The sequence below is a fragment of the Henckelia pumila genome, chromosome 3 (assembly GCF_033568475.1).
Source record: "Henckelia pumila isolate YLH828 chromosome 3, ASM3356847v2, whole genome shotgun sequence".
Taxonomy (NCBI): Eukaryota; Viridiplantae; Streptophyta; class Magnoliopsida; order Lamiales; family Gesneriaceae; genus Henckelia; species Henckelia pumila.
The window spans coordinates 140,855,199-140,863,794 of NC_133122.1; the positions used below are offsets into that span (position 1 = coordinate 140,855,199).

The 8,596-nt window shown below is 31.3% G+C and overlaps 1 long non-coding RNA gene across 1 annotated transcript; it reads left to right on the forward strand.

The window, feature by feature from the left end:
- Nucleotides 1-7,814: 7,814 nt before the first annotated feature.
- Nucleotides 7,815-8,266, forward strand: LOC140886701 (uncharacterized). The gene is made up of 3 exons (XR_012151631.1): nucleotides 7,815-7,856; nucleotides 7,993-8,021; nucleotides 8,150-8,266. It is a non-coding gene; the product is annotated as an uncharacterized lncRNA (long non-coding RNA).
- Nucleotides 8,267-8,596: the final 330 nt, after the last annotated feature.

Genomic DNA, 8,596 nt, shown 5'->3' on the forward strand with positions numbered 1-8,596 from the left:
AAGTTGATGTGGAGCTTAGTAAGAAAACCAGAAATGCAACATATAATTTGGAAAATTATGAACTGGCTTGAGATAGGGGAAGGAGGGAAATAAAACCACCAATCAAATTTGGATATGTAGATTTAATTTCCCATGCATTAAGTGCAGCTGAAATATTATTGAATGATGAAGAAATTAACGCAGTCATATAAGGAAGAAATTACATGTAAAGAGAGGGATAATTGGAATGATGCTATGAATGATGAATTGGATTAATTGTATAAAAATGAGACATGAAAATTGGTGAAGCTTCCTAAAGGTAACAAGACAGTGGGTTGTAAATGGATTTATAAAAAAGGAATTCTCATGTTTTAAAAAGCAAGATATAAAGCAAGGTGAAAATTTGGAGGTTACTGTGTTGAACGACAACCAAAGTGCTTTGCATATAACCATAAATCCGATGCATCATGAGAGGACTAAGCATATTAACATAAGGATGCACTTCATCAGACTGCGGTGAAAAGTTAAAATGGAAAATATTTCAACTTTGGATAACCCCGGAGACATGCTAATAACAAAACCACTTCCTACTGTCTAGACTTGGTAAACATTGGGAAGTTAGACATCATAACTCAGTATATTTATGTTATTATGATTTTTAGGACTATCCAGCTCATTATATTTATGTTATTTTGATTTTTAATTCTTAATATACTGTATTGTTATCATTATAGTATGTATATAGCTATTTTATTGTATGTAAATACGCTTGCATTTTATTTCATAAACTATCATTTGGTTATGTTTTAGAGATATTGCTAGGTAAACTATTGGTAATATGTTACAGACTCGTATTATTTCATTTGATTAAATGTAAAAAAAAAAATTAATAAAGCTCTTTATGTGAACTTTCTTTTTTCTGTATTGCATTGGTTCATTAATAAATTTAAATGTATGATAATTGAATTTTCATATGTCTTTTCTTTTCTTTTTTTTTTTGTTTTTTGTTTTACTTTTTAGAACGCCCCATGAATGATTAGTTGAATTTACCAAGTTTTGTTTAATTACTTGGATGATGTTGTGACGTCAACCAACAAAAAATGAGTTTAATACAAGTAGTGTGAAAATTGATTCTTATTTCAAACAATATTTTGATTATAATGTTGGTTCTTTGGAAATTGTTATAATAATAAATTGGAATTTTGAATAGTTTAATGAGTAATCTTTTTTAAAAAAAAAAAATCATTGATGATCATTTATTTCGAAAAAAATTTGCCTATTATACCCTCACAAAATTTTAAAAAAATTTACTCGTTGATGATCATTAATTTATTTCGAAAAACAATTCACCTACCCTCACGAAATTATCTAGCCTGTCCCCATGCACGGTTACGCTAGTATATATGAAAAAAATCTGTATCCATTGGTCATGGGAAATTGGCGTTTATGCGCGCAATGGAAAACGCAATGCGTTGGTCCCCTAACACTTTATGCTGTGGTTTCCACGAAATTTCTCGTCATGTAAAACAAAAGACAAACTTTAATTTCGCTCTTCGTCAAAACCACATGCATAAAATACAACTTGTTGCTTCCGATTTAAGCTTAGGGAATAAGGGAATATATATATATATATATATATATATATATATAAGTTTTTCTATGCTCCCACCAACTATGCCCAACTCTGTGCCCACCATGTACAAATCAACTCACTTATTGTACGGATAACTCATGACTTATATATGATGGGCACAGAAGTGGGCAAGGTTGATGGGCAGCATAACAAAACTCATATATATATATATATATTATATATAATATATATATATATATATATATATATATATATGTATATATATATTCTCCCTTTCCGGCAAGCTTTTTTTAACGTACAATATGAATTCGCCGGATTTGGATAAGCCACACACATGCAAAATATATACATTTAATTAATAATTCACATTTCAAGTTCACATGTGAAAAATGATATTAAAATTGGACTGCGAATATGAACGAAAGAAAAACCTTGAAATATATATATACACTCATGCACCCCAACCCTATAAAAAAAGGGTGAATTGGTGTTCAGTGCCTAAATTCAAAAGCAAATTAATAATCAGTCCCTTGTCAGAAAAAATTTGTTTGCACTTCCTGGGCTCACATTATTTTACTCGGATAAAATTAAGTACAAAACATTGAAAATATGGTACAAATACAAGATATTTGAGCACTAATTGTTCAAGATCGAGAACAAAAAATATAATTTTGAGTATAAAATCTAAACATCTTTATTAATGTGAACTTGCAACATGTGTTTTTGTACTCAAAAATCATATATTTGTACCAAATATAACACATTCGGTACTCAAAAATCACATATGCGTACCATATTTTCAATGTTTTGTACCGATTTTCATCCAAATAAGATAAATGTGTTATTAATATCAATATTTTTTAGTACTTGAAAATAATATATTTATACTAGATCTAACACATTTGATACTCAAATATCATGTATTTGTACCATATTTTTCATGTTTTGTATCGAATTTTATCCGAAACAAAACATGTGGGCCCAGGGAGTTTAAACAAAAAATTTTTCTGATATAGACTGATCATTAATTTTTGTTTAGATTTGGGAACTGAATTATAATTAACCGATAAAAAAAACATATATCCGTGTTGACTAACAGCTTGCTAGCTAATTTGTATTTTCGGTATTGATTTATGAATACGGGCTGACAATATATATGATCATGAAACAAAACAATTACGAACTTCCATTTTTTCTTTATGTTTTGTAGGAAAAATAATATCACGAGAGCTTAACTAATGCATGTGATCAGGGGCGGTCCTAAGAAAAACGAGGCTCTTGGCAAACTATGAGTCCTTTGGTATTAACTTGAAAATAATTTTTCGAATAACATAATTAAAATAAACCAAAATACATAAATCAATAAAGTACACAAATGAAAGAAGGTTTAAATAATTTTTTAAAATATTTTAATCAACAAAAAATATTATTTAAAATTGGTTCTTTTATGTTTTTGAAACAAAATCATTAATTATGTCGTCATAGGATATATGTAGTAACCCAGATTCTATTTTAAGATAATGATATGTTAAACATGATTAAGGATTAGTAATTAACCAATTCCAGGGCATAATTGGACTTCAGAATTACCAGAGGGATCGCTGCAGATAAGGGTGATAGCCAAGTTCCACTTTCCATGCTATGATATGACATATAATTTTAAATGTGGCAAAACATAATTAAGGAGTCCTTATTTGATAAAAATAAGTGGAAAATCAGCTCCGAAACGTCCGAAAATGGTAGGAAGGGTCCTGGGGGTCTCGGACAGTTCGGAGGCACCGAAATAAGTTCGGACCATCCGAACTCAAATACAAAGTTCGGACCATCCGAACCTGGGCTCGGAGGATCCGAACCCAACACTTAGGAGGCTCCGAACTCCCCCAGACAGCAATGCTAGATGACTAATCCGCGATTTTTGACAAGTGTCGTACATGCAGGTTCGGAGGGTCCGAACCCTGTTCGGAGGCTTCGAACTCCGACGGATTTTTGGCTATAAATAGGGCTCTTCGGAGTCATAATTTGAATACGAATTCTCGAGTTTTCTTCTTCAGTTATATAGTATGAGTTATATACTTGAGGGCCTTATCGGTTATAATAGAGGTTCTGGAATAACCAAGGAGTGGTTATAGTCATCCGGGACTAGCGACTTCAAAGGGCTATCGACGGACGAAGGTATGATCCGGGAATCTATTTAAGTTTTGGGAGTACTTATTAGCTTAGTTAAGGCTTATAGAACTTGTGTAGTGATACGATGAACTTCTGAATATAGGCTTGGAACCTAGGATCCTACTATACTTGAACTAGCTTAGAGGTACGTATACATTGACTGAGATTGCCAGCGAGTATACATGTTTATATGTTGCATTTATTTGGCATTATTATATGACATGATATATGATTTACCTCTTTCTATATTCATATGTCATGTGCATATACACGTTTAGCCTATACCTTGATATACCTAATTATAGAGCCGCTCAGCTCTATACTCGATAGTCTGTCACTGAGAGTACCGCGACGATGGGGACATTTATGTCTGACTACTCTGGTGTACTTGACGAGTGTGGTTGCACCCAGAGGTTGATCCGTGCGGTGGCATCACTCATGTGGCGCCGGTACTGAGCATGACTTTTCAGATGACCCTTTACCAGTCATCATGTTGCATGCACTATATACATATGTTTACTCATGTTTATGTACTGGGCGTTAGCGCTCACGTCCTAGTTATTATCTTGGACACCCTATTCCATGGGGCAGATCGCAGGATGGACGGAGCTGGTAGTTCAAGGCAGGACTAGGGAGCAGGAGCCTTGAGGAGTTTATTATACAGCAGGATTCGATATAGCTGTATAATGTTTACTTTTAAGTTTTTCGATATGGTTTTATCACTACAGTATTAAGCCTGAATATATTTTACTAAAATGATATGTAATTTATGGATTATGTTTCCGCACGTTTTACTCTGTTAAGTATTTTGCTGTATTAAGTTTAATGCATGCTATTAGTTGCCAATTAGTAGGTGATTCCATGCAGGGTCACAACAATATATCTTCCAATATGTTTTTTTTATGGAGAGGATCGTCAAATCATTTGGTTTTTCTTCACTCATTGTGGTTCTCAAATAAAATTTCAATAATTTTAACTTGGAAAAACTTTTCTCAACTGATAATACAGTCACAAGAATAGTTAATAAAATTTGATACGCAAACATGATCATAGGAAAAATATTCATTTTCAAACCTGCAATCCTCGAACTTTTAGAATCTATTTAAAATTACAAAAAATATTAACATCTTACCTTAAACCAAAATAATGTGAACAAAAACATTAAATCAAAATAAGATTAAACAATATATCAAAATTCGAAAATAAAATAAATTTGAACAAGAGTCTTATAATTCATACCTTGGATCGTTTTGTTGAATGCGTTTGTGTATTTTCGTAAATTTTGTATTTTTCTATTTTCTGAATTCTTAAACTATTGATAGTCAATTCACGTAATCGCACACAACCACAAACTAACAAAAGAGTAAAGTATTATCGAAACTCTCAAAATTAAAAACTCGAACATTTCTTTTATGTGGATCAATTTTGTGTGAGGGCATAATATATAAATTTATATATAAATAAATATATATATAATAATTTTTTTTAAAAAAAATTGGGGCCCCACACAAGGGTGGGGCCCTGGCTGCCCAGGGCCAGGGCCGCCCCTTCATGTGATCTCGTAACGAATTTACAAATTTGAATAAACCATAAAAAAAATACTTATTGAATATGAGATGCGCATCCGTTGCTATCTCCACTAAATCAAGCATTTAAAACCGAAAGAGATGGGCAGGGAGTAAATATCCACACATTCATTCTCGGCAATCATATTAGGCATTTATATGAGTATCAGCTGACGTATATAGTATTATATTGGTGACACATCGAAAAAATGATTATATTGAACAAAATTAAAGATATCAAACCTAATTAAAACATTAATTTGAGAATATAGAGATTCCAAATTGCAAAAACACAAGCATACATACAAAAGAAAAATGCAATTTTCTCATTGAACTAATTAAATACCGAGTTTACTACAATAAAATACGTCATCGCTTCTTTTGAAAATCTTCACACAACAATCAAACAAGGAGAGAGAGTGTACCACGCAGGCTATTTCGTTAATCTGGGGGTTTATCCAGAGCGCACCTAAGGGTAGCGGCTGCGGGTTCTCACGTAAAAAAAAAAAGAAAATCAGCACTTTATAATATATATATATATATATATATAATATATATATATATATATATATATATATATATATAGTTCTTTTATGGTGCCCAACACTATATGCCCACTTCATGCCCACCATATACAAGTCAACTCATCTATTGTACATGGTGGATATGAAGTGGGCATATAGTATTGAATACCATAAAAGAACTCTATATATATATATATATTAATAGTTGTCCGTTTCCCCGTACTTGTAGGTATGATCAGTGCTTAATAGAATATGCACCTCTCAGGCATTTATCACCAATTAAATTTACTAGTACAATATGCAGCCGCACATATCTTTGTCACGTTAAATTTAAATTAAATTAGTCATAAATGATGTGGACGAATATAGAAATGGACATAGCACTCGATATTTAAAACCACATATCTAATCTAAATATAAAATACTGCAAATAGTTGTAGGTTAACAATTGATTTTTAAATATGATTTACTGCGTATGACAACTGATACAATATTTTCGATGATTCTTATAAAAGTCTTGGAAAAAAACAATAAATTAACATTTTTGGAGGAAAATTAAATATCCTAAAACCCAACGATGATATTTCCTACACATTCAAAGAATCACACCAAAACAAAATTTTCTCTGAAAACTCAATTTTGTAATTTTCGTACAAAAATACAATCTGTCAATTTTGAATAGTTCAAATGGTTATAAACACCGTAGATTCTATTTAAATATAATCGTTATCACATATAAATGGCTAAATACAATATAGAAGAAGATTTTCAAATTTTGGTTTTTATTATGAAAAAAATAGATTAAAAATTTTTGGATAAAAATTAAATCACAAAATTTTCTAGATAAAAATATGTTTGACTGCCAAATCAAATGAATACAGCTTATAACAAAACAATTAGACTTCTTTAAAAAAAAACAATGAGACAAGATATATTATTCATATGCGCATAGGTGTACTAAACGACGACATTAATTATTTTATATTTTTTTATGAAAATGATGCCTTTTCGTGTGTGTATATATATTTAATTTAAATATAAATATATACCAGCATGGAGAAATGGACATTGAAACATAAAAAAAAAAAAAATTGATTGGGTGGCATTTAATCTCTACCAAGAGGCAGGCAGTGATGTTGCGACGGGGCGATTATAATACTGTCTCTCATACAAAAGCCAGCCACAAATTATATACATATATCTTGTTAATATTAAAGTTAAAAAGATATTCATAACATCAATTTATTTTTTTATATAATAAAATTATTTTTACTTGTTCTCTATAACATTGTGCAAGAGATATTTTTTAAATCCAATTTGTTTATATATAAAAATTTGTCCTCTAGCTAGTAAAAAGGTATAACGTTTGATATAATTCGTTACACTAATAAAAATTATATATGGGAAAAAGCAATGGCCCAAAAGGGGAAAAGCTAATAGAAGAATGAAATGTGTTATGTGTGGCAGACGATCGAGCGAAAAGGCAATGTTCGATTAACAAACTAATTTGCAGAAAGCAAGGCCCAGCCCATAATTATATTCAACAATTTGATTCTGACACATTGCGTCATATAATATTATTTAAAACATTCATGCAAACAGATTCATATTAGATGATTTCACGAGTCACCCGAGATAGATATCTTATTTGAATCAATTATAGAAAAATATTACTTTATATTAAAAATATTATTTTTGATTATAAAATATGAACAATATAGACATATCTTACAAATAAAGATCCGCGAGAATTTCTTACAAGAGACTTACTCTTACGACACGTTTGGTTGGATATATTAGATGGGATAGTGACTTTTAAAATAGGTTAAACCATAGTTTGGTAGCATGTTGAATAATGGACCCTAATATCTCCTACATGGGATATGTCTTTATTACCTTGGCTTAAATAAACTCATCAAATATCCATATATTGTTTATCCCTCTTTCTATCCTTGTTGCCCGTTCTCAGAATACCCCCAACAAGGTTTTCATTTTAACGCGGCGATGAAATGGAAGGCAAAGATTAGGGTATTTCTCTATGTATGGTAAACTCCTCCGATATGTAGGCAACTCCATAGCACCATAGTAGTTGACGAATAGATCCAAGAAAATGGATCGTTTGGATTATGATATTCTGATGTTTTCTTCTCTTTACTTCTTACAGAGGCATTTTCAAGACTCGGTACTAGTTAGGTAAGTTTTTTGATAATCTTGGCTCACAAAATTTAATTTTATGTGTTTTGATATTATTTGAAATTAGAAGTCTGTTTTCGGCAACAAATCTGCGCAACTAAAAAAATGAGACTCAACCTTGTCCATAGTGTCGAATGTGTTGAAGAATTCGTGGCAATGCCCATTTCAGAAGCCTTTCATGTCCGATGAAGTACATTTCTGTGATATCACTGCTCCTCATCTCTGTTTATGGTTGAAAACAAAAACACATCGTTCGTCCAACAATATTCTGAGAATTTGATATGTATGAACATATAATCCATCCTCTGCAATAATTAATTATAATCTGACATATGTACATAATTTTGTGCATTTATTAAAATGCTTGGCATCGATACATGAGGTTCCGTGCTTGGTTAACCATTTTTGGAATATCGATGAAGTTTGGGAAGGAATGAGCGTAGCAATTTTGTTCACTGTTGTGTAATAACACTACACTTGTTGGGTCTGATGACCACTTCATTATGTTTGAATAACCACATGTTAAAATCTTTAGCATGTATACAGAAGAAAGTTGATGACACATGTAGGTAAAC